Raw genomic sequence first — 26,236 nt, forward strand, 5'->3', positions numbered from 1 at the left:
GTGGCTGTTCATGGTCCTCTCTTTCCTACCGACCAGCTTCCCATTGTCTGAGACCAAGTTACTTCCTTTTAAGAATAACTACCTCATCTTTTTTTTTCAAAACAACTCTTAGTTGTTAAAAAAATGCAAGGAATACAGAACAATACAGAGGAAGAAGAGTAGGGGGAGAACCACCTAAAATCATAAGGAATGGAATGTCAATCGTAATGGATGAGGAAATCCCTAGCCATGTTTATGAAAATGTAGTAACTGCCTCACGTGCGACATGAAGTGGTCACAATCTTATGTCGTGCTGTGCAGGTTGTAAGTAAAACAACAAGTATAATTTGTATTACATTCATTAAGAAGAAATTTAGGTGAAAATGAAGTGCTTTCCTGACTTCAGATCTTTGTTTTTTTTTTTTCTACTATGAAAGGTTCTTTCCATCCTACTTGCGGTTTCCAAGTGCTGGCATTTTCAACTCTAGATGGAATAGGTTTGTGCTTGTTGGGAAAATGGGACATTTGAGAAGGCTGCTCAACTTCTGGCTTCCCCTCTTCTGCTATTCTTTTTCCATTGAGATTTATGTTTATATTCCATTCTGTAGCCACCAGCTATTTAGCGTCGGTCCTCTGCAGACAATCCCCGTGTTGCTCGTTTACTGTTGTGGTTTCTTTGTTTTGATTTATCATTTGCCTGGCTACATTTCATTCTTAAATGCCAGAAAGGAAAACCTGGCTGGATGTCCGAGTCCTGGATCTTCCCTCAGACTCTCTGGTTAGGAATATTAGCCCTCAGTTTCTCCATTTGGCCCTTGGATTGCTGTCCATCCACATATCTTAAACAAGGCTATGGGTGTTCTTGACTTCTTTCACACTCGGGGCTTAGATATGTTGTCTTTGTACTTGAATGACATCTTGATTGGGTGTGACATCTTTTTGTTTTGCTCTCTCTCTCTCTCTCTCTCTCTCTCTCTCTCTCTCTCTGTTTGTGCTCCAATGAATATTGTTATGGACAAGCTTGAGGCAAGCCAGAGCTCATGAGCTTCTTTGTGTTGATACTGAAGAATTCTTGATGCTTTCCCTTGAAGGTGAATAGCAATAAGCAAACATCTCACTATTCGCCACTCTTGTCTCTGCTTTCTGGTACTCATGCCTCTATGAACTGGAAGTCCCTCTCTTCCTCAGGAGATATTTTCTCTCCTGTTGTGGCTTTGGATATTTTTGGAATTTATTCTGTTGCCTTTTTCTTCTTAATTACACTCTTTTAATATGCATCATGTCCTCTTTATATTTAATCGGATTCTTTGGAGTCATGCTTTTATGTTTAGGGGTTGATTGCTTACTCATTTTCTGTCCTTGGTGTTCCTAACCTTAGTTTTCATTCTGTAATGGTTTTCCTTTGATGCTCAGCTTAACTCCTTTGCTCTGCAATTTATTTCAATGTGTTTATTTACAACTCCTCCTTTCCCCCACGGTTTTATAGAACTCTTTTTATTAAAGGCTGGGTCAATGATTTTTATACGCTGAAAAGGTTATTTATGGGATATTTGGCTTCAAATGAATGAATACTTCACCGGCTAAACTTGCAAATCTTAAAATCTGGCTTTAGGAGTTCAAGTTTAACTCATGATCCTCATTGTTCTATTTATAAATACAAATTTGGCACAGATAATCACCCTTGTAATTTTCAAGGACTTTATCTCTGTATTTATGTTGAAGGGCCCTGTGCAAGGGGATTGAGGTTTCCTTAGCCAAAAATTCTAGGCATAGGTGGAGTTGTTTATCAACCAATGGATCTGAGCCCAGGATGAGGAATGGGGCTGTGTACTTGGAGGACGGTGCTATCCAACAAAAGAAGTCAAGTCCTGTTATGTGGGTCATGTCCTGTACAAGGCATCTGTAAGAAGACATTCTGGGAACTGAATTCCAGCTGGCACTGAGCCAACACCCGGCCCTACCAGGGATGTGTGGCACCAGACAAAGGACACTTTTAGTAGTGGTTCCATTCAGAGAGGCTGCCTTTTTCTCAGCAGCACAGTATCTTTTGAGATGCCAACCTACATTGCTACAGCTGGTGCCCATTTCTGAACTGCATAAGGGTACTTCATCGTGGCCAAGTGCTGGTGGTAGTGGCTCTATGCAGCCAATGACCGTTCAACCTTCCTGCCATCATGCTTGCTGTTAGCACAAGCAAGCAGCCTATGCCCTTGCTGACAGAGGAGGTTCAGGGTCACCTGCCAGCCCATGGTGACTTCATGTCCAGGTTTATAGTTCCATCCTCAAGGTGGAGAGCTCTGTTTGCAAAGAGTTCTTACAGCATCCACATCGCTGCTATAATAATAAATTGTGATTTGAGTAACTTTATGTATCTGTCTACTGTCTTTGGAAGAGTTTGTACTATTTGTATTCTTCTTAGCAAGATGTCAGCAACATTTTACTCTTTCATTAACATGCATTTAAAAAATGTTACGCTATAAAGCCCTATGGAGTTGTTAATTTTCTTGCTGTATACAATTTTCTTCCATTTTGTAAGTAATTTTTTTTTTCTAATTGAGTCTGTTGTCAAGTGAAGAAGCTCTTCTCACTTTCTTTTCTTCTTCATTTTACTGTTGCAGATTTGCACAGTGACTAAGAAGTTCCTGCCTCCTATGCTAATTAATAGATTATTGAGAATGACAGAGTCAGGGAACCTGGAAACCTATGTCCCAAAGACATCAGGGTGGTTAGGACAAGGTCAGAAGTGTTATGTTCCCTTTCTCCACTGTAGCACTTTACTAAAGACAGGTAGATGCCTGAGGTGTTTCTTACACTTCCAGATTCCTCCTCACCCATGCACACCTGAATGTACCTAGGTTGTCATAGCCACATCTCCTGCCTAGGGACAGAGTTGACCACTGCCACTTTTGTTTATGCCCCCATTCATTTAACAGAAATGTATGAACACATAACATCCTATGGGTGTTGGAGCCAGAAAACACCGGAAGGCCTTGCTTCCATTGATAGTTCCTGTTTCAGAAGACATGACTGTCTACACCACTATCTCCCTGATTTGGGGAAAAACAGTGTCTAATAAGAGATATTTTGTTCTTTGTTTCTGAGAAGCAAAGTGTTTCCCTGATATAAGACAAAGGAGAGACATAAAGTCGTACAAACACAGGTGAGTTGCAAGGTGGCTTGTGGCCAGGGCTCTGCCAACATGTTTGTCACCCCAGTCTTCATAAAGTTGACTGTAAGAGAGCAGCCATTCTCCTGTATCAAGCTGGTGCATGGAGTGAGCTCTGCTCACATAAAGTGCTTTGCCATCAACCCTGCTTTTAGCCCAAATTCCTCAAATAAAAAATATCAGAGGAATGTCAAGTGCACTAACTTGGGTAAATGCCTGGACCTGACAACAGAGCGTGTTGGACAGCCGCCTTGCTGGGTTTCAAGAGTTCTGGGGGAGGTCACAGCTAAGGAAGGAAGAAATCAAAACGGCAGTGTGGAGTTAGCTACATTTGGAAATGCTGCCAAGATATATACTTCCAGCCACGCGCAACCAAAGCAGGCCAGACCATTTGCCCATGAAATCCACACTGCTTCTGAAGTTCTCTGACTTTTCTGGAACATTTTATGAGCTCCTCATTGGTGTGCTCATTTGTGGGTTTACTATTCCAGAGGATGTCCCTCCTGCTCGGTATGACTGACCTTGTGGTCCCTGTGTGTTTTCTAATCCTTCTCTAAGAAGACCGGTTTTAAAAATAGTTTTGACAGGTAGAGAGTTGTTTCTCATGTAGACTTTGCTGTAGAACTATTGCAGAAAATATCATGTGCTCTGGCTCCAGGACGTAGAGAAATCTAGCTGGCACTGAGCTGCAAGCTTCCTTGTGGGAGGCCAGCCCCCAGCAGTCTTACATGGCTGTGGACTTTGTGTACAACAGTTCTGACCATCCAGGAAAGATGTGCCAAGTGGTAGCAAGTTTGATATTCCAATAACCAACTGAGAGAATTTACAACTAGTACTGGAACCTGGTCCAAACCCTGTGGCTGGCGAGCTCATGGGCCCTAATGAAGAAGCTATAGCAGAGGTATCTGTAGAGGTTGTTTGGATAACCATGATATACTCCTCAGGTTGCTCTCTGAATAATTCTGCTTATGCATATGGAGACTATTGTTGCTGGCTTTGTTCACGAAGTCTCCTCCCCTCCTCCCTCTCTCTCATGGTCAGTGTTAATGATGAGACTCATAACTGGTCAAAATATTAACAGTAAGTGGCTGAATGCTCAGCTCTAAAGGAAACATGTACCTCACCCCATCCAAAGCTCATGGGACACCTCAGAGAGGAAGGCTGCAAGGTTGTATGAGCCAGAGAGTAGTGTTGAGACACCGTTGGGAGGATGCCTATCTTCCAGGTGTGATGCAGTCTTTGCCATCATGAACCCAGAACAGCTATGGTCACCTACACAAGGTGAAGCCTGCCAGCACCTTGTCAAGAGCAAGGAGGGTCTACAAGGCCAGACCTCTGTAAATCTATAGACAGTTAATAGTTACTAGTAGAGAGAGACACATGTTCAGTGGTGTAGTCACTGGTAAGTGGTCCCTCACCCCAGCTCCTATAAGCAATCCCAGTGAGACTCATTTGGGTCACTAAAATCAAAACAAAATCATGAAAATAAGAAAGAGGACCAGCTGGGAAGAAGAAAATTAGTAAAAGAGGGAGGGGGGACAAGAAATAATAACAGGGGTTGGATATGATTAAAATATATGTATATTCATATAGGGAAATATCATCATGGAACCAATGATTATGGTTAACTAATCTATGCTATCACAAATTTAAAACAACCTTTTAACTTTTTTGATAAGAAAACTTTGCTTTAAAAATTCATTTCCCAACCCACAAAGAAAGCAAGCTAACACTAAGAAGAAAGATACTGGCCTGTGGATGGACACCCTGTTTAATTGTCAGTTGATGTCGCTGAGGTGGGGCAGGTAGCAACGGACTACAGGCTAGAGAGCCTGGTTCAAAGGATGAGTACAGCTTTTTTGCTGGGTGATCCTGAAGTGAACTGCTCACTCAGTGTCCTGAGGTCACTCACTTCAATGCCCTCCTGATAAAGAGGCATGAAGTCAACAGTCTCACCCGCCACCCCTACACCTTCGTGGTAAGGCAGTGTAAGTGCATTGTTAAATGATAGATACACCTACAGTCATTTCCTTCACGGCTCTTGGACAAATGTCCCATCACAAATGCAGAGCTCCTGGGAATTCTGCCCCTGCCTTGTTTCCAGCCACACACGTTCACTTATCATGAGCTTCTCTGCAATGTCCATGTCCAAATCCTAGGGGCCAGGGATTATGTGAGGGTATATGACTGTGTAGAACTAAAGATACAGGTTAAAGCTGCTTACTTGCTGACCTGAATAAAGAGGTATGGTCTTGAACTTCCAGATGGGCCCAGTTTTACCACAAGAGTCTGTGAGAGATGGGTGCTAGAGCTGGAGCTGGGCAGCAGGAGATGGCCTCCAGGTGCCATAGTTGACATGAGTGTAGAAAGCAGACAGGTGCTTCCATTACTTGGGTGAGGGGAAGGACATTGTAAGCCACATGTCTTGTCAACTTTTGACAGTGGTGACAGTGAGTGGCTGGAGCTCTAATAGCCAACTGACAGGAATAGTCACAAGCACACAGCATCAGCCCTTTGCATCAGTTGCCACCCACGGAAACTGCTCCACCCACTCAACCGACCTAAGGTTGAAAACACACACATGAAAAACCTGCATCTTTACTGAACTCCCACTGACTTGGTTTTATGGTCCTAAGGGGTCCTGGAAGCAGTTCCCCTTCGGATACCAGGGTGCAAGTGTAGTTTATTGCAGCACCAATAAGAACTAGTTGCTTAGTTGCTTGCTCTCTGTAACCTTTCCAGACCCTGTGAATTTATGCCTGCCACTCCAAAAAACTTTGATCCTTTTCAGACTGGGTATCCTATCTATCCTTTAGTCCCTGGTCAAAAGTCACTGCCTCCATGAAGCCCTTCCTTTCTTCCCTTCAACCCAACACACCTTTGTTCTAGATTATAGTTCAATATTTGCAGAAGTATCTTCTCTGATGGGCTGGAAATTGCAGAAAGAGAGGGATGATCCCTGAGTTGTTTTAGTGCTCACCCCTACAGTTCACTCTGAGCTTCGTTGCAGAAGTAACATGAATTCAATGGACATTTCCCATAGTAGCTGCTATATCTGTCAGTGTGTTCTGCAGAGATCAGAACCAATAGCATGCATGTGTGATGTGGAGCCACTTGTGCAGTAAGAGAGGGCCCATAGTCTGCCCTCTACATGCTAGAGACCCAAGGAGCCAAAGGCAAAGTTCAGTCCAAATCCAGAGGCTTACAGATAAGAACAGATAAGGAACACTCAGTCCAAGACTAGAAAAGATGAGATGAGAAGTCTCAGCATCAGTAGTGAGACAGAGAGAAAAAAAGACATTTGTTTTTGAGCTGTGCAGGCCCTGGAAGGCCTGGAGGATGCTTACCCACAGAGAGAGGCACATGCTTTAAAACTCATGGAGCCAGATGCTAATCTCATCTGAAGATGCCTTCACAGACATTCTTGGGATAAAAGTTGAGATATAGCATAGTTAATCACAGCAGCTCTTAAGACCCCTCCCCATGTTGAAGAGATGCAGGTGAGCCAGGCTGTTTGGGGACTGTGCTTCACTTCCCCATTCCCATCAGCCCCCTGACTGAAGTATACGCTCGTTACATTATTATCTTAGAGTGAACGTATACAGTATGTTCTCTCTGTCATGGCTTGTGTATCAGACTTCTTCTTTTGTTTTTTTTTTTTTATGGAAAGTTCTTTCTTTGCTAAAGCCACTTACTTGGTATATATTTGAAAGTCCTGAACTAGGAGCCAGAATGATCTACATATGGTAGCCTCATAGATCATTGTTAAGATGTCTTCCATGATAAATTTCTGTAATCCTAAAATTCTTTGAGCAGAGAGCTTGAAAAAGTGGTCTGGCACAAATTTGAGGGGATTTATAAAGCTTCTTCAGCAGTTCTGTCTTCCCTGTGATGGGGCAAAAGAAACTCAACTGGAGGGACAGATGGTCTGCTCCTGTGGTCAGAGCTTACTCGGGAAGCATCTGGAGAAAAGAGGAGTGGTGTGAGAGATGAGGTGTGGGATGTGGGGTGTAGAATGTGTGTTGTGTGGGGTGTGACTGGACTGTGGGGTGTGAGGTATGGGGTGTGGACTGTGGGGGTATTGCTATCACTTTTTCTGTGTGCCTGGCTCTCTCTGGATCCCAGTGTCTTCATGTGAGTTTTAACTTGTTGAGGTGCAGAAAATTTTGTCAATATGAAGCTGTTTTTGAACACACAGTGACAAAAATTAATTCAGAATCAAAGGCAAAATCAATTGAAAACATTTGGCAGCACGCCCTCATACTGCATTGTAGGACCGCAGTGTGGTCTGGGTTCTGAACCCAGCACATGTGGGCTTTGTACAGCTCTGTACACTGCGTGCCATCACACCATGGAATGCCAATAAATGCTGCCTGCAAGCCATTGGCTCAGATCTAAGACTGTTGTGTTATGAACGGTGGTGTTTTTACTGTACATTCTGCTCTCAAGGAAACATAATGGATTAATTATGGAAAACAAAGACTTAAAATTCTCCTAGCACCCTTCCCCAGCAAGAAATTCCATATTAGCATATTTTTGGATTGTGTTAGAATATTTGATTTTAAAAATTTATTATTTGCATGCTGAGTTTGATGGTACGTGCCTTTAATCCAGTACCTATGAAATGGAGGTGGGTGGCAGATCTCTGTGATGTTCAGGCCAGCCAAGCAACACAGTGAGATCCTGTCTCAAGCAAAACAAGTACTACACAAACGGTACTTGAGTTGTTGACTTGAGTTTCATGAAATAAAAAAAAAAAATCACTAACCAGCAGAGATGGGAGCCTAGCATCACAGTCCTCTGAGAGACTCCACCCAGTAGCTGACTGAAACAGATACAGATATCTACAAACATTGGGCAGAGTTTGGGAACCCCTATGGAAGAGTTAGGGGAAGGATTGAAGGCCCTCAAGGAGATGGCAACCCCACAGGGAGACCAATAGTGTCAACCAACCTGGACCTCTGGGAGCTCCCATAGACTGAGCCACCAACCAAAGGATATACATGACACATGGGCACATATGAGGTCCCAGCACATATGTAGCAGAGGGCTGCTGTGTCTGGCCTCAGTGAGAGAGGATATGCCTAATCCTGCAGAGACTCGATGCCCGAGGGTAGGGAGAATATGAGGTGGGTGGCTGCCCTCTCAGTGGTGAAGGAGAAGGGGGAGGGGGAAAGAACTTTAAAAAGGGTGGTCTGGGAGGAGGCAGCAATTGGGATGTAAATAAAGAGATAAGTAATTTTAAAAAATCATTAAATGAGTTTTATCTTGGGAATAGAAGAAGAGTTCTAAAAATGACTGCAGTAAGCACATTTTGTATGTGGAAGGAGAATGCTATTCCTAGCATTAATGATTATAAAATCAGAGTATCTATTCATTCCAAAAAATGTCCCAGATATTCTTTATCCCAAAGTATCAAACATTCAGGCAAGATTTAATGCTTTGTGTAAAAACAGACACTTTGGTCTCATTCGCGTGCAAATTTATTATCATCTCTAAGTAAAATTTTATGAATGCCAAAGAATTGTTTTAAAAACACATGTTTTTGTAATATAAATATATAGACATATTTAGATTATATATATGTGTATACACACACACACACACACACACACACAGAATTGTGCGAAGTTTAATTGGGTGAAAAGGATCACCAACAGAAAGAACCCTTGGTCGAGGTAAGTTTCCTTTGAGTCCTTTGAGGGACTCCTGTCCCCATACGCTGATCAAAGAGACAGGTAATGGTGAGAAACAGGGAATGTTGTATTCAGTGTCAACAAGAAAGAGTAACAAGTAAAAGGACTTGGTGGCCCTAAATCTCTTGTTCGAGGGTATCAGTAAGGTTTAGGCTTAAATAGAGGCAAGAAATATGTATAATTGGTAGCCCTGGTCACCTTGGGCCCTGTTTATGTCCCACCCATGGCTCATCATTGCCTCTGGTCCATCCTACAAAGTGGCTGGATAATCAGTGACATTCCTGGAAATCCCTACTTGAAAGGCAAGCTCTGGCTCTCAGGTACCAGTGTCTCAGGCTCTTTCTCTCCACAGGGTAAGATTCCAGAGTTAAGTTTTTAATTCCTTGGGCTCTGTTACTTCGGTAGTCTAGCAGAAAGCAGGGACATGCATGCCATCTCTCTGTAGACTCCCTGCCCTCCTGACAGGGTACATACAGTACTGTTGGAACTCATCCTGGAGCACTGCATACATGCAACTTTGCACCCTGTAGGTGAGCCAACAGGCTTTTTACTTAAGGAAGAATTGCCATAGCCATTACATTTTACATTATAACTTAGACATCACCCAGTGTCTAACTAAACCGAATGCTCTCCAGAGCCAACCAATTTATCATTCCTAAATACACATTATTAATACCCAGTATTCCCTGTCCCAAGCCACCAGATCCTTTCCTATCCTTCAGAGGACCTTGGCCTTGGACATAATCTATGACTTCAGGAATTCTGCATGTTGGATCACTGCTGTTTCTCTGCGCTGTGGCTTCAGGTCTGTTTTTTTCCCTTGGGCCTGCCCTCTACCACGTAACCTCTCCTTTGGGAGGACTGCTTAGCTTTTAATTTTGGTTGCTACATATGCTGTTTACTCTAGCCTTGCTCCCTTGTCTCCATGCATCATAGCCCAGGGATAAACCCTACCTGAAAACACTCCGCCACGTCTAGGCATGTCGACCCCACCTAACCCCACTCAGGTGCAGTGCCTCGGGTCCTTGGTGTGTGGGAGGACAGATCAGAGAGAGTGACATTGCTCAGGGCTGAAAACCTGGGACTCCAGGTGGCACTCCCTAAATCAGCCACTAGCCAGCTTCACCACTCTGAGCCCAACCCTGGCTCCTTTCCTGGAGCCCTGGATGGTAGCCAAAGATAGAGATGCATAAAGGCACTTCTGAGTGACCCAGGTGACTGCTACAGCTGTCTGTACCCCATTCATTGTATTGAATCCCTATTTTAGGATTTATGCAGCCCTCTCTGTCATGGTTAATGTTCTTTGGAGGAACTATATGATTTCCAGCTACTTGCAAGTTTTCGGTTTCTGTTGATGGATTTGTGTGTAAAGTTACTGTGTGTTGATGTAGCTATCTCATAGCTTAGAACATGCTCGCTGAACATGGCAGGGGCCATCTTTATCCCTACAATTTGGGAATTGAGTGCTCATTCCCAAACCACAATCCCTGACTACAGCATGTGAAGCTTGATATTTCTGACTTCTTTAAGCCCTGCTAAACTAGAAAAATCACCATATGTCATTCATTGGTCCAGATTCCTTTGTATTTGGGTTCTAGGGATCTGCTGTGTCCTTGGCCTTGGCAGAAATTGGAAACTGGATTTGTTTTCATTTTCTTCTTTTTACACAATGCCTTTCCTCTGTGTATAAGCCCTTAATGCTTCAAGAGCTATTATTATAATGACTTGGGAGCTATTAAGGGTGGACACAGGACTCTGTTGAAGCCTGTTAAGGGAGGACTGTTTCCCCATGTCAGCTGCTGAAATCTAAAGCTTGCCTACCCAACTTCTCTCAAATTCTAATGAAACTGTCCCCACACTTCTTTCTCATCTTCTAAATGCTTTTATTAACAAGACTTAGAAGATGGAATCTCAATTTCCAGATTGCAAGAAAACATGGTTGGAAAATATAATTAGCCATGGCGAATCCAAGAAACACATTGCACGACTGAACATTCTCTTGCAGGAGGACCTACTCCCATCACCCCTCAGGAGCACCCCACTCCTGTCACTTCACAGGAGCACCCCACTCCCATCACCCCACAGGAGCACCCCACTCCCACCACCCCACAAGAACACTCTACTCTTGCCACCTCGAAAGACCTACTCTTGATGCCATTGTGGGTCAGAAACCAGAGGGACAAGATAAATTTCAAAGGCTGTTAAAAGAGGACATTGAGCTTCCAGGTAAGCAAATTTCCCATGGTGCTGGAGACCTCAGTCCTGCTTCAATAGGACCCATGGGTGGGAAGCCCGACTCTGCCTGCTTCTGCATTAGTTGTGGGCTCTAAGCAATACCCAGCATCTGAGCTGTGCTTCCTCTTGTATAAGAATAAGGAGTAGGATTAGGAGAAGTGTAAAAAAAAAAAGTAGTTCAGATTGTAGAGTATAAACCATCAGTAGATTGTGAGACCAACTCAGGAAGACCGGTTTCCATGAGAAGAACCAGGCAGAAGAGAGAGCATTAGATAGCATGTTACATGCTGTAAGAGCTTTGACTGTCCTGTTTCCCTTAAAACTGTTGGTCATCCATTCCTAGGCAGTGGGCAAGTGTGTGGAATGTGAGTTACATCATATCCATGGCAGGACACTTTCCCTGGGATGTGGTCCTGTTCCAGATACGTGGCAGTTGTTATCTGTGCACATTGACTTGGAGTCTGTGCTGGCCAGGCTGTCACAGGTGACTCCTAGGATCAAACCAAAGAGCTGTTCTTAAAATAATTGCCTTTTCCAAGATGCTTCTGAACACTGTTAACTTCAAAGAACTGACTTCCCCTATTGAAAAATGGGCATTTTAACATCTGCCAGGCCCACATTCCATGAGGTGTGATAGCATACAGAGTGGTCTGGAGATGGCTTGATGAAAGATCACCAAGGACCAGAGCTTACTGACATCGTGTAAGCCACATATAAAAGAGGCCAGGCTCAAAGATAAGCAAGAGCATCAAAAGTGACATCCTTGGGCCTGTAAGCCCTTCTCAACCAGTTTGTTCTGGCCAGTCATTAGTGGCAGCAACTAAAGGGGACAGAACAATTCCTGATTAGGTGGAGGGAGGGCAAAGCCAATGAGTATCGGGATTTGACTCTCTCCAAGATGTCAGAAATAAGGGGATCAGTCTGAAGTCTAACTTAGGAACACTGTGTTTTCATGAGCTGTGTACAGGCACCTTAGCCCTTTAAAGTTTTGCAGAGGATGTAAGAGGGCACCCATCTATCAGCAAAACCCAATGATGAAGTCCTGAGGCAAAGGGGCAAGTAATATCCAGTCAGTGACTGTGCCAAATACTGAACAAACAGATCTCAAAAGAGAAAAGCCAAATGATCCATAGATATATAAGCACTGTTCAGTGGCAGCTACAGTTGAGAGTTTGTCTCACTCCTGTTTGTAAACCAATCAACAAAACAAAACATAAAAATGTGAATACATTACACTTTATGTATTATGTTGTTATGGCTTGAATAGAAATTTTCCTATGGGGCTCTTGCTTGGGATCCTTGTAGCATTGTTTTCAAGGTGGTGGAGCCCTTGGGTTCAGTTTTGAATGGTAGAAATATGTCATTAGGGGCAGGTCTTCGAAAGTATAGCTGACTATGAGGGGCACAGCCTGTAGTCTCTACTTTCTTTGTATACCACAAGAATAGCTGCCAGTGCAAGCTCCTGTCACCATGGACACCCATCCATCTATGGCTTCCCTACAACTAGTCAAAACAAACGTTTCTTTCCTTTAGTCATTTGGTCAGATATTTGAATTATTGATATGCTGACAGTAGGCATTCAAATTAACACATCCATTCTGGGGAACATTATGGAGGGTCTTCAAAAGACTCAAGATAGAAGTACCATAGGATCTGCCTGTCCTCTCCTAAACATATAGCTAAAGGAATTTGAATTATGCTGCACAAGAGATATTTGTATACCCGTGCTGATCACAGCATTATCCACAACAGTCCAGTCTAGGTACCCACAGTACATGAGTAGATGAGAGAACCCAACAGTGTATTTGTTGGCCATAAAGAATAACAACTTCTCATCATTTGTAGGAAAGTGAACTGAAGAGGAGATCATTGCGTTAAGCAAAACAAGCCAGATGCAGGGAGAAAAGTACTACACATTTCCTTTCACATAGAAACAGAACCAAACACCCAAACGAAAACTGAAGATAGAAGGACGACTATCAGAGAAAGAGAAAGGGTTTGGGCTGGGGACTGATAGAGAGGGTGGACTTAAGCAAAGTATAATAGTTACATGTCTAGAAATGCCAAGGTGAAGCATATTAACCTGTTTAACCTAAATAAACAATAATAAATTGATAGTTATAATTTTAAAAGTGAAAGCTGCATTTCTCCAGATTCCTGATGGATCTGAGTGGCAAAACACAATGTAGGGCTTCCTAGTTCAACTAAGATGTTTTCTATCCCAAGCTTTTGTTTACATTATATTCAGCTACCATCTTTTGTGTTAGCCCAGGGGCAGAGGGCACCCACATGGGTGTGAGAGACTGTGTTTGGCCAAGGTCATTAGGCAAGGGTGCTCTACCTACATACAGAGCTTTGCCTGGCAGGCACAAGAACGGAAAATGATGTGTGGAATGCGGTATCACCAAGTCTGAGCATGGAGGGGCTGGGCCTGCTGGGTCTTGACGGTGCCCTGCACAGGGGCCGAGGAGCTTGGCTGACTTTGTTGCGCAGATGGGCTTGTCGGACTGCAGTGACTTTTCTGCCTTCTGCCCATTTAAAACTGTCTTTGTGGAGAACAAGTGTACACAGCTTGAAAGAGTGGGTCTCCATGGCAACTAGCAAGATGGGGAAGAGCTTGGCTGCCCGTTACTAGGGCAGGGATGGGATGAGGTGTTGATGGGAGGGATCATGTGGGACTCACAGGAGCAAAAACAACTGTTTGGCCTGCTCTTCTCCTGCCCCCACACACCTGTGAGACGAGATTGGTGGAGCTTTCTGTGTCAAAGGGAGAGGTGGAAAAGCTACTTTGTGGACCAACTTGGCTTGCAGGGGAAGAAACAGTGTTTGTGAATGCTGAGGTGGGAAAGGCATAGGGATGAGGCTCAGCTCGTGATCCTTTTTGTAGTAACTGGGAGAGTGAAAGGAAGGACTACAAGACGAGCTCTACTCCACGTAAGCTCAAAGCTTACTGGTTAACAGAGCAATGAAAAAAAGAAATAGTGTCCCAGGGCAGAATGCACATCTGCAAAAAGCAGGCTGTGCTTAACCGGCTGAGGAAGTGTGGGTGCATTAATGCCTCTAGCCTGCTTTCTTATCTGGAAACAGGCACTCGTCCAACTCTTTTTCTTTCTTTCTTTCTTTCTTTCTTTTTTTTTCTCTCTTTCTCTTTCTTTCTTTCTTTCTTTCTTTCTTTCTCTCCTTCCTTCCTTCCTTTCTTCCTTCCTTCCTTTTATTTTTTTTACAGTCCAGTCATTGCCTCCCTCCCAGTGTGCCATCCCACAGTTCCTCATACTATTCCTACTCCACCCCTGCCCCTGGTCTCCAAGAGGATGCCCTCCCTACCCACCAGACCTCCCCGTTCCCTGGGGCCTCAAGTCTCTCAAGGGTTAGGCTTTCCCATTGAGGCCAAACCAGGCAGTCCTATGCTGTATATCTATTGGGGGCCTCAGACCAGCTAGTGTATGTTACCTGGTTGGTGGCTCAGTGTCAGAGGTCTCAGGGTTCTGGGTTAGTTGAAACTAGTGGTCTTCTTATGGACTCACTCTTCCCCTCAGCTTCTACCAGCTTTTCCCTAATTCAACCACAGGGTTCCCTGACTTAAGTCCAAGGGTTGAATGTTAAGTATCTGCGTCTGTCTCAGTCAGATGCTTGTTGGGCCTCTTGGAGGACAGCCATGCTATTTCTTAATGAGTACCGATTATATGTTATGCTCTGGAGAGTCAATCTTCCTCCAAAGAGAGGAGAAAAGGAGTTGAGACTCTGCTCCAATCTGCAGATTCATGAGGAAAAAAGAAGAGAGACCCAAGTACAGCTTGCCCTGGGCAGTGATACTATGCATAGACAGTAAGGCAGAAAAAGGACGGATGTGGTCTTCGAGTATGGGATGTGACAGAGGAGCTGATACACAACAGCTGTCCTCATGATTGCTGTTGACCTGGTTTTGTTGGCTTTGTTCTGTTTTTGTCAATTGACAGAAGCTAGAGTGAGTTCAAAGGAAGGACTCAGTTGAGAAAAATACCTCCATCAGATTGGCCTGTGGGCAAGTCTATCCAGCCATGATTGATGAAGGAGGGCCCAGACCATTTTCAATGTTGCTACTTTTTATGGTCTTGGATTATATTAAACTGAATAAGCCATGAAGAGCATGAGGAGCAAGCCAGTAAGCAGCACTCCTCCATGGCCTCTGCATCAGCTCCTACCTCTAGGTCAATGAACTGTGACCTAGGTTATGTAAACAAACTCCCCCCAACCCCTTTTGGTTATGATGTCTTATCATAGCCATAGAAACCTTAACCCAGAAATCACTGTCTCTCTGATTGGAAGAGCTCCAAATACCCCTAATATGGAGCTCCACTTTGGTCATTTAATCTTGGCTGCCAACAGTAGGCGGAGAAACACTTAGGAGACTAGTAAAGCACACCTCACCTCACATGTCCTTGAGTTTGGCTCCAGACAGGATTAGCTAAAAGCAGAAGGCCTGCTATGAACTTGGGTATCTCTGTCCCATAGACTGTGGACCCAGCTGGATCAAAAGGGAAAGAAAGAGAAAGCCTGATAGCACAGGCAACCCCTGCCCATGTCCCTCTCTTTCTCCTTCCCAGGCATGATGAGGTGACCAGCTCTGGCCAATGTATGCTCTTGCATTCTGCCTCACTGTAGATCCAGAAACATGAAGCCAAATGACAATGGAATGTCACAATCCAAGAGGCAAAATTAATTTTTCCACCCTATAAGTTGCTTTGTCAGGTGGGTGACGAAAACTTCAGCACACCTTCTTCCAGCAAAATGACAATGCAGAACCATCCAGGACGAGTTGTATTTTCTTCTTACATATTTTCCCGACACCGGAGAGGCAGTTTCAGTGGCCTCCCTTGGGCAACAACCAGCTTTGTGAACCATCAGAATGCTAGTCTTTCAAACCATCTGAGTGCAGAGGTGATGACAGGAGGCTCGGCCTGCCAGGAATCCTGTAAGAGTAATCCCATCAGGCAAGTCACTCCTATCAGGCATGTCATGGGCGGGGGATTTAAGGCTCAGAGCTGGGATGAGTAAACTGAGAACAGTTGGGAGACCTCATGCACGATTGGTGTTACTCCCAGGAATCCTGCTGTTTGGTGTGCATGGATTAGAACAGGCACCTACCTTCTGGAACCTCTGTTAGCTACTGGCTTTGCTCAGGTGCAGTGGACAAAGGCCAGAGACCTAGAGGAGCTTCTGTTCTGCCCACCCTTGGGTCTGCTCACCACATCACAGTCACTGCATGTGAATTTCACACCAGACACTGTTAGGTTCTTGCTTATTTCTCTGTGTGGTCTCAGGGGGAGAGACACTCTAAGATGAGGGTAGACTCAAAGGCATGAAGGTAGTTTCTGCTCCCCCTCCTCAGTCTTGCAGTCTTAATCACAGCATACCAGGGATCAGATGGGTCACATAATTGGGTCTGTGCTCCAACTGTGACTGTAGCACAGGACTGTATTTATAATAAATACCTATGTATGTATGTATGCATGCATACATCTATACATGTAATCTACCTATCATCAGTTAGTTACCTAATGAAAGCAAATTATTGGCTCATGATTATGGTGTCTGTGAAGACTCATGGTCTTCCATCTGTGATCTGGACATGCAAGAGAGCCAGGGGTGAAGCCAAAGTTCTTGAGATGGAAGAGCCAGTGATACAGGTTCCACTCTAACAGCAGATCCCTGAGAACCAGGCTATAGGCAGGAGAATAGTGATGACTCAGTTCAAACAGTTAAACCAAAATAAACCCAACTCCCTTTATATTTTGCTCTATTCAGGCCAATTTAAGAGCATCTGGAGATGCACTCAGAGGCAGAAATAATGCTTAGTGAGCTATTTGGGCATCCTTTAAGCAAACCTAACACAGAGACATTATCATCAGTGTTCAGTTAATACTCCCAGTTATCCTGTGAGGTTAGTAAAGCAGGATTCCTCGTTTAGTGTAGAAGAAATTAGTACTATGAACAATTTGTCCAATGCAAATAGCTAGAATATATGAAGCCAGGGGTTGAAGCTGGAGCCATCTAGTCTTGAAATTTGAGATTATCAAGCTTTGTAACATATTTACTTTTAGAAACAAGTTAGTGTGACATTGGGTCAGCAAGCTCTTGGTATACTCCTTCATAGTTGAGAGGGAGAGGTGAGCAGGAGACAGTACTGTCAGGGATTCTGCCCTTTCCTGGTTAAGGTGACTGTAAATATAATAGGGCACTGCAGATATAAGAGTCACTGTGAGTCTCTTGGACCAGGGTAGGACTTTATCATGAGGGGGAGAGACCGATGGTCACAGCTTAGGCTGTCTCTATTATGCAAGATGACAACTATTTTTCCTTTCACTTTAGAGAAGTCCTGGATAAAAGAAGAGTATCTCAGAGGGATGGAAGGTTTTTATTGGCCAAGACAGGAGTTGAAGGCCCATATCCCAGCCAAACAAAAGGCAATTTAACCACCACCAATGACAGTGGCTCCCAGGTTGGGTGACATTGGTTGACACTGGGTGCAGTTGGATGACACTGGGTGCAGGGGGAACTGTACTTAATTAATTGGCTTGTGCACTGGGACATCATCCTAAGTCTCCTGTCATGTAGACCTTGGAATAGTAACAGAACTCTTCTCAACCTCTGACAACATCTGTCTCTTAGGAGCAGGGATTTCTGGAAAGCACGTTGAACTATTTCTTCTGTCATCAACCCTAGGGAGGCAACTTGGAACCCATGGCTACTCCCTCCTATTCTCTTGAACCCCTGTCCCATTAGCTCTCAGGAGGCAAAACATATAGAAAAGAGTCTTTCTTTCTGCTGAGTCTCTCTGCCTCCCATTGATTTCTGTATGGCAGAGAGCATGAGAAAATGTAAGGGCTGTGTGACACCGAGTCCTCCTTACACGACTCCCTAGGAGAATGAATAGCTACTGCTTGCTACTGAGTTATTTTGCTCACGCGTGCCACAGAATGCGGATCAACTGGGAGCTCTAAAGAGCAACCATGGCTATAACAAAACAGACCTCAGTCCCTGGTAACAGCAAAGAGCCCAATTTTGTCATCGGCTACACGAGCTTAAAGAGAACCCCAGTCCGCATGTGAGAACGTGATGTGACCCCCTCTGATGGCCTTAGGAGCCTGAACAGTATGCCTGGTTAAATCCTGCCCAGATCACTGTACTACAGGAATGTAAAACGACCCAAGGGATTTGCTTCAAGCCTCTAAGGTTGTAGGAATTTGTTATTCGATACAGAGGAAGAGAAAAATATCAGCCTCACGAACAGACGAGACCTTCGGGTTCGCTTGAGGGTAGAGTGAGTGCTTTCTTCTGGAAGATGAGTGTGGACAGCCATACTGGCTACCCTTGCTTTCTGATGAGATCCACACTCCACTCATCTTTCTGGGGATGATGTTACCCTATACAAAGATATATATACTTTGAAAGCTTTGAGTCTCTGAGTGCCAAAGGGAGGTGTGTGTGTGTGTGTGTGTGTGTGTCTGTGTACAAATGACACAGAAATTTTTATTTTGTAATTCCATGAAACATGAGACACGAAGATGAGAAAAATAAAAGCTCTATGGATCATAGCTGAACCATTTGTAACCTATGTCTATAAAGTAAAAGTGTCTATAGGAACAGTGATTTAAGATGAATGTATGGAAATTTAATACAAACTGCCAGTGATGGTAAATTGCTGTGAACGACTGTCAAAACTCTACTGTTATCACTTTAATATTTACTTATTTTTAAATTTCTGACCAGCCATTGCCTTTTACACTTCAGATATTATAGTTTCATTTTGCTTCCTTAATTAGCACTATTCGTGTATATAGCCATCCTATATCTCATTACATTTGAGTGAAGTGTGACTAAAGAACACGGATTCTGTGTTATAAAATTTGGGGTCAAGTATGGGATCGACTACTTAACGATCACAGTCTATTTAAGCCAGCAACTTAACAGATCTTAGCTCTCTTTTCCTGAGCAGGAAATAGGAGACTCAGTTAACAGCCATTTAAAGGATCGTGAATCTCAAATCAGTTGATGACATCCCGTGCCTCAGATTTTTCAAACAGCTTTACAGAACGTGATCTTCATTATCTTTTGTTTTAGAAGCGTGCAAACATAAGGCAACGGGGCTAGAATAGTTTTAGCCCAACCAAGGCAGCATCTCCAGAGTCCGTAGGCATCCTAGCAGAGTTCTGACTGGTCACAGACAGAGCTCTCACAGGGGTGCTGGTGGCCTGCTGCCTTGGTGGGGATGGCCCTGTTTAATCCTGTAGCCACTGTGCTGCAGAAGGAAGTCATGTGCTTTTCCAGCAGGCTGGTCTCCTGCAGAATGCTGTCTCTTGTTGTCTCCACACTCTCTAACCATGGCATATGCCCTATAGGGAGAACACATAGATGCTGGATGCCACTGTGGCCTGGATGCCATTGTGGCCTGCTCTTCCACTGCCTACCCTCATCATTCCTGAGCACCCGGCTTTGGACCCTGCTCAGCCATCAGTCCCAAAGATTTGAGATGTAACAGTAAGAAACAGGTGGTCTACCACCTGTGCAGTGTCCCCTCCCAAACCTGGTGGGTACCGTGGCATCCATGCTTCTAGATATCGTCCCTGATATGCAATTTTCTTCTTCCCCTTAAAAACTCCTCTCGGCAGGCTTTAGTCCTACCTCCTGTAGAGGTTCACCACAGGTTAGCATATTAGAACACTTGGTCCCCAGTTGATGTTGCTATCTAAGAAGATTTAAGAGGTTCAGCTCTTGGTGAAGGGAGTATGCCGCTGAAAGTAGATTTCTAGATTAAAAGCCTTGTGCCACTTCAGTTGGCTGCCACTGTTTGGTGCTTGTATTTGAAAATATGAACTGAGTGTCCTGTTCCTGCTGCCATGCCTCCCATCGTACTGGACTCTTACCTCTCGAGAAGTACAAGTCAACATAAACTATTTTTTTCATAAATTGATTTGGTCGTGGTATTTTATCATAGCATCTACAAAAGTAACTAATGCAATGTCTTTGATACCTTCCCTTGCTGTGTATCAGCTTCCTCTGAGACTGAAACACTGTATCCTGAAGAGAGCTCTTTAAACAGGGAGATAAACAACTCAAAGTCAGGAAGTTCTTGAAGCTGACCAGATTCATGAGGCCCTTCCCTCCCAGAGTCATAAAAGCTGAGGGTCCCTCTTAGTCTCGTTGAGTTTCTAAAAAGTCTTTTGGACAAGCAAAGCTGCAAAGAAGACCCTAAGATCAGACAAGCTGCCTGGAAGAATCGGAAACTAACCTAGCTTGCTGGAGGAGGTTTAGATCAGTGTTGCTTGGAAAAGACCCTCTCCAACCTGTTGAGCTGCCTGCAGGCTGTGCCGTGTGCTCTAGGTTAAAAGCATTTATGAGCTGTCACCCATGCTGGGGTGAGCATTGGTGACATAGCTGTCTTTGAGTCATTTCTGCTCCCTTGGTCATATCCCTGTAAGTAATCCCAATAAAACTCATTGGATCACCAAGATGTACTTTGGTATGTAGTGAGGTCCCTATCTGGGGAGAGTAGGTGTGTGTGTGTATGTGTGTGTGTGTGTGTGTGTGTGTGTGTGTGTTGCATCTCCCCAGGAAAAGTTTTGTCACTCAATGTCTATCTTCTTCAAATCCAGAACAATGAACATCTTTTCTATCATCAGCTTCTAAGGAACACCCCACCTCCCTTGTCACCCAGGCCAAGAGACAATTAGAAAAGGTCTTGTTTGTGCTTAACTAGGTCACTTATTTATTACACAAACATTTGTCATGGGTACACAGTACAAGCTCAGACACTTCTTAGAAGCTTAGTGAGTTTTTAATCCTCATTTAAGTTAGAATATCAGCACTCTTATTATTTGACACTGCTGTTATTGCCGTTTTTTTGTCTAGTAAGGAAAAAAAAGGCACAAATAAATTGAGTCACATCGCAAGTGAACGGATCTTAAGAGAACCAGGTTCTATTTTCAGAAGTGTAAAAGATCTTGTGGTGGTTTTTAAACCATTGGCTTATATGTTTGAATACTTGGTCCCCAGTTGGTTGGGAAGGATTAGGTATGACCTTGTTGGAGGAGGTGCATGGTGGGGGGGTGGGGCTGGTTGGAGGCTTTAAAAGCCCACACCATTCCTGTTGAGCTCTCTGTGGCCCATGCTTGTATTTCAAGATATGAGTTCTCAGTTACCGCTCTGACACCATGCCTGCCTGCCTGCTGCTATGCTCCCCACCATGATGGTCATGCAATCCAACCATCTGAAACTGTAGGCCCTAAACAATTTCTTCTACAAGTTGCTTGGTGATGGTGTCTTATCATAGCAATAAAAAAGTAGTTTGGACAAACCTGGTTGGGACCAGGTACACCTCCCATTGCAATCAGATATCTCTCTTTAGTCAGCAAATGACCTCATCTTGGGGTACCATCATATATAGCCATGTCCCTATATTATCTGCCTTATAAATCATGTGACCTGAGGATAAATACCTCCTTGGTAGACAGAGAAAGTCTACCCTGAATGTAAAGTCAATTTAGAGTCTACTTATACTTTGGAGATTTGAAATGAGAGGGTATTTTAGTTGATTTCGGTTTTCCTCTGTCTTCCTCTATTGCCTAAGATATGTAATTTTTTTCTCGGCTTATTAATGTGGGAGTTGATTTGGAATGATATACTATAGGTCAGAAGAGGGAGCTTAAGCGTATCTCAGATTTACCTTGCCACAGAATGTTGAGTTTATTCACAATCTTATGAGTTCTGGGGTTTTATTTATTTATTTATTTATTTATTTATTTATAGCAGTGATGGGGACACACGTGCTGTGTGTCTGAGGCACACTCTTGGTATCAATAATTTTCGTCTCTTTTTGGTTAGGATTACAGATCATTGTGTCCACACACTTGTGGACTGTGGTGTAGATGGTGTGTGAAATGAGAAGAGGGAGCTGTCTCCCACCTCTGAGACAACTCTCGATGTCCCAGGTACTTCAGGTTCTAAGTACAATTTTATAAGGCTTGAACTTTCCAAAATTGGTTATGGCCTCTCATGTGCATATTCAAGGTCACCCTATAGGCATCAGGGTAGACTTTCTCTGTCTATCAAGAGGAATTGGCCCTCAGGTCACATGATTCCTTTGAGTTTGTAAGCTTGCATCTCCTTTGTTAGTGATGCTGTTTATGAGCATGTCTGTAGGTGACAATTTTACTTTTAAAATTTATTTCTGTGTGTATTTGTTTACGCCCATCATGGGACATGTAAATAGATAGGAATGTGTACAGGGAAATGGACCATCTCTCCAAATAGGCTGTGCTATCCTGTTCCACAGACCAGAATATTGGATATTGTAGACATGGATTCAGAAGCAGGTGCAGACACACAAGCACCATGTGTACTTTGTAAGGAGCTGAAGTGTGCTTGTGCACCGACCTTAAAAGAAGTGAGAGAAACAGCAGAGAAAAGGAGGAAAGGCAGGGAGGCCATTGTTTGAGAGAAGCATAGAACGGCAGTCTCAATGATATTTGGTTATCTAAACTGACTTTACATTCAGGGCAGACTTTCTCTGTCTGCCAAGGAGGTATTTATCCTCAGGTCACACGATTTATAAGGAGGCATATTGCTATAGGTCTTGTTTGTGTTAGGACAGAGTGGGGGACTTATGTGCTGTTGGCAAAGATGGGGTACCCAAGATCAGGTAGGACTGTGCAGAGCTTAGATAGAGGAAACAGGAAATGTATCTCTTCACCCAGGCATAGTTGATAGCCAGCGTCTTGCTTGTAGAAGGTTAAGGTGATCTTACTGTGGCAGACATTTACACAGGTGCCAGAGGATGGCTAGTACTTCTTGGCTTTTTTGTTAAAATATCAGCCAGTGTTGTTTTCTATCACAGATGCAGATGGCTTCCTTGTTCCAGCTTCCCCTAGAGGGATGTTGCATTCCTTTGATGGCGATGATAATGATGATGACGACGACCACGACGACGACGATGATGATGATATGGTGATGGATGCCCTTTACCCTACTGATCAACTGAAGAGGGTATGGCTAGGCCCCATTCCCTCAATCTGTAACTACAGATAATTGTGTGTGGTGTTGAGGGTGTATGAACTGAGAAGGGGGGCTATCTCCTACCTCAGAGACAACTCTCCATATTCCACACAGTTGCTTTGGGCCATGGCAGCACTGTATATATCGTATGAGGGGAGCATGCAGTAGAGGATGCCTGATCTCCTCCAGATGACCAGAAAACACAAGCCAGCGGTCACTATGTCACTTTCAAAGGCACCTAATTTCTTCCCACTAAGCTTCACCTCTTAAAGCTTCTGTCACTTCAAAGTAGTACCATGGCTGGTGACTGAGCCTTTACATTAGCCTTTGAGGACATTCAGATTCAATCAATCTATAGGAGGATTCCATTTCCAAATAGGTGATCTCATTTATTTCCTCCCCCCCACACCGTGTGTGTGTATGTGTGTTGTATATGCACATAAGGAAGGGCACACTTGCCAGTGCTAGCTTATACAGATGACAGAAGAGCATGCCTCGTATCTGCCTTAATTCTTTTGAGGCAGAGTCTCTCCCTAAACCTGGAGCTCACATTTTCCACTAGGTTGGGTACTGTGGCTGATTGCCCCAACAATCTTTTGGTGTAGGCTCCCCACAGAGCCTAGGGGTTACAGGCACGCTGAGATGACACCAAGCTTATTACACAGTTCTACTATCTTAACTCAGATCCTGAGTGCACACAAGTCTTCTTAGCCAGTAAGCTACCTCTCCAGCCCTATCTTGTTTTTTTTTTGTATTATTTGCATTTGTCTATTTTTGTATATAATTATTTTTGTATCTAAGTGTTTCATATGTATTTTTGTATACAGTTATTTGCATTATTATAAAAATACAGTTTTGTGACCAACAAAAGCTGGCCGAATTGAGGCTATACCTTGACAAAGATCTTGGCCTTCCTTATTAAAAATTATAGAGGCAAATTTCTTACCTTCCTCTAATTTAAGAAGTATTGCAAAAGCCATTACACTTAAAGGCGTATACCCCGGACACAGCTTTTGGCTCCTTGTCTTGATCACCAAGGACGTGATATTTTCAGTTGAGACCGCTGTCTTCTTCTCTGGTCACTTCCCAGTCATTTTTTTTTATTCCAAACATTCCTCACCATCACTTCCTAATTGATCGTGAATTTGAAGGACATAATGAACCTGCCTCAAGGATGGGGTTGTTTGATGTGTTCCAGATGTGGGCAGCTGTCAGGAGAAGAAAGTGATGGGGGAGGGGTCTAAACTCATTACACAAGAGTTGAGGGCTCTGCTTTGATTCAGGATCTCTGTCCAAATCAGGAAGATTTGTGAAGTTTGATTATGATGGCACCAGCTTTGATTACTCGTTTAAAAATATTATACATTTTTCTATTTGGTTGCTGGATACTGCATTTTGATTGAAATTATAGCCACAGAGTTGACACTGTTATAAAGTGACCACTAGGGCTAAATGCTCAACTATTAATAGCTTAATACAAGTTCTGTCATGATTAGTTTTCCGGTCCATTGTTTTTCTTAGTATAAAAATTGCTTTCTATTTAAAAATCTCTCTGTGAACCAGAGATGGATATGAAATCTCTACAGATCCAAGATGTACACAGGCTTCATTTAATTTTCTTTAATTTCTGCAGTGTTGTGGAGTTTAACTTTATTTTGGACTTAAAAATGGACATTAACAGATCGAAGGTACCTACATATATAATCCTATTTTAAGATGACTTTGAAGTATGCCACAACAACAACAAAAAAGCCTCAATAGTTACTGTATTTGGGAGCAAGGGGAGATTTTTAGGAGGCTGGCAGCTACAGGATTTTTGGAACTACTCTTAAAACTCAGCCCTTCGATTTATAACCTGCTGCCATTGTCGTCGTCGTCATCATCATCATGATGTTTGTGGGTGAGGTAGAGAAGGATAAAGTGGTACCCTCCCTGTCTGGGGTCCCCCGAGCTGTTTTTCTCTCTCTAGCAACTGCTCACTTTCAACATCAGCATCTCAGCATGCTGGGACTTTAATCCTCTTAGAGTCTATTCTTTAGGGTGGTCCTGATTTGGCACAGAGGAAAGAATAGGCTGCTATGGAATCAATTGCATCAAAAGTAGTCTGGGCTTGCCAGTCTGCTCAGTAGTCGGCATAAAGAACAAGGAGGCTGGATTCTCACATTTTATTTTTAAACTTTTAAATCGGCATAGCACTTGTACTTATGGAGTGTGTTATAATTTCACACATGCATGCAGTATATAAATACTAGATCAGGCCATTTACATTTGTGTACCCTCAAAGATCTTCTTTTTTGTGTTTTGTTTTATCTTCAAACTCTTGTCCAGCCATTTTGAAAGTTAGAATAAATTGCTGTGGAGTGTATTTACCTACTGTCCTATAGAATATCACAACTATTCCCCCACTGACATGTACTTTGGTACCACTTATGCAAGCTGGTAGGAGAACGGTGTGCCTGAAAGGAACTTCTAGGTTTCTGCTAGAGTACCTACCTGCTCAGCCAATATGTGAGGATGGGCTAGGCCAGTCTAGGCATCACTGAGTTCAGAATCTTGATGCCTAGGGGCCATTTCTTATTTAAACATGAAAAGATACTATTTATTCTTTGTATTAATTACTTTTCTCCTTGGTATGACAGGTGTTTATGTGGCCAGAGTAACTTAAAGAGGAAAATGTTTTATTTTTGACAGATAGCTCAATGATACAGTCTGTCATGGTGGGGCAAGCTTGTCAGCAGGATTTGAGGTGACTACTGTTTTGTATCCTGTAACCATTTAAATTATCTAATATTTATACAAATAAAGACATGGGAGATATAAAAGGAGGTAAAAACCTGCTAGCTCGGAGAGGTAACAATTTTCTTAACTGTATACAAAGTATCTATTTACAAGCCTGACTCTACAACAAAGCTGCTAGCTCTTTAGAAAACTCTGTGTCATTCTATTCAATTAGTCTACCTTTTTCTTGAGCTCCTCCAAACCCAAAGGCTCCTTAGTGCTCTTTCCTAGAATACTATTCTACCTGGCTAGCTGTGTCTCAGTTGTCCTGCTAGCTCAAACAGAAAATCTCTATTACCTGATGTTCTATTCATAAAAGCTCTTTCAAGCTGAGAGAGGGGAGAGGGGAGAG

This window comes from Grammomys surdaster, unplaced genomic scaffold (assembly GCF_004785775.1).
Source record: "Grammomys surdaster isolate TR1022 unplaced genomic scaffold, NIH_TR_1.0 239, whole genome shotgun sequence".
In the NCBI taxonomy this organism is placed as follows: domain Eukaryota; kingdom Metazoa; phylum Chordata; class Mammalia; order Rodentia; family Muridae; genus Grammomys; species Grammomys surdaster.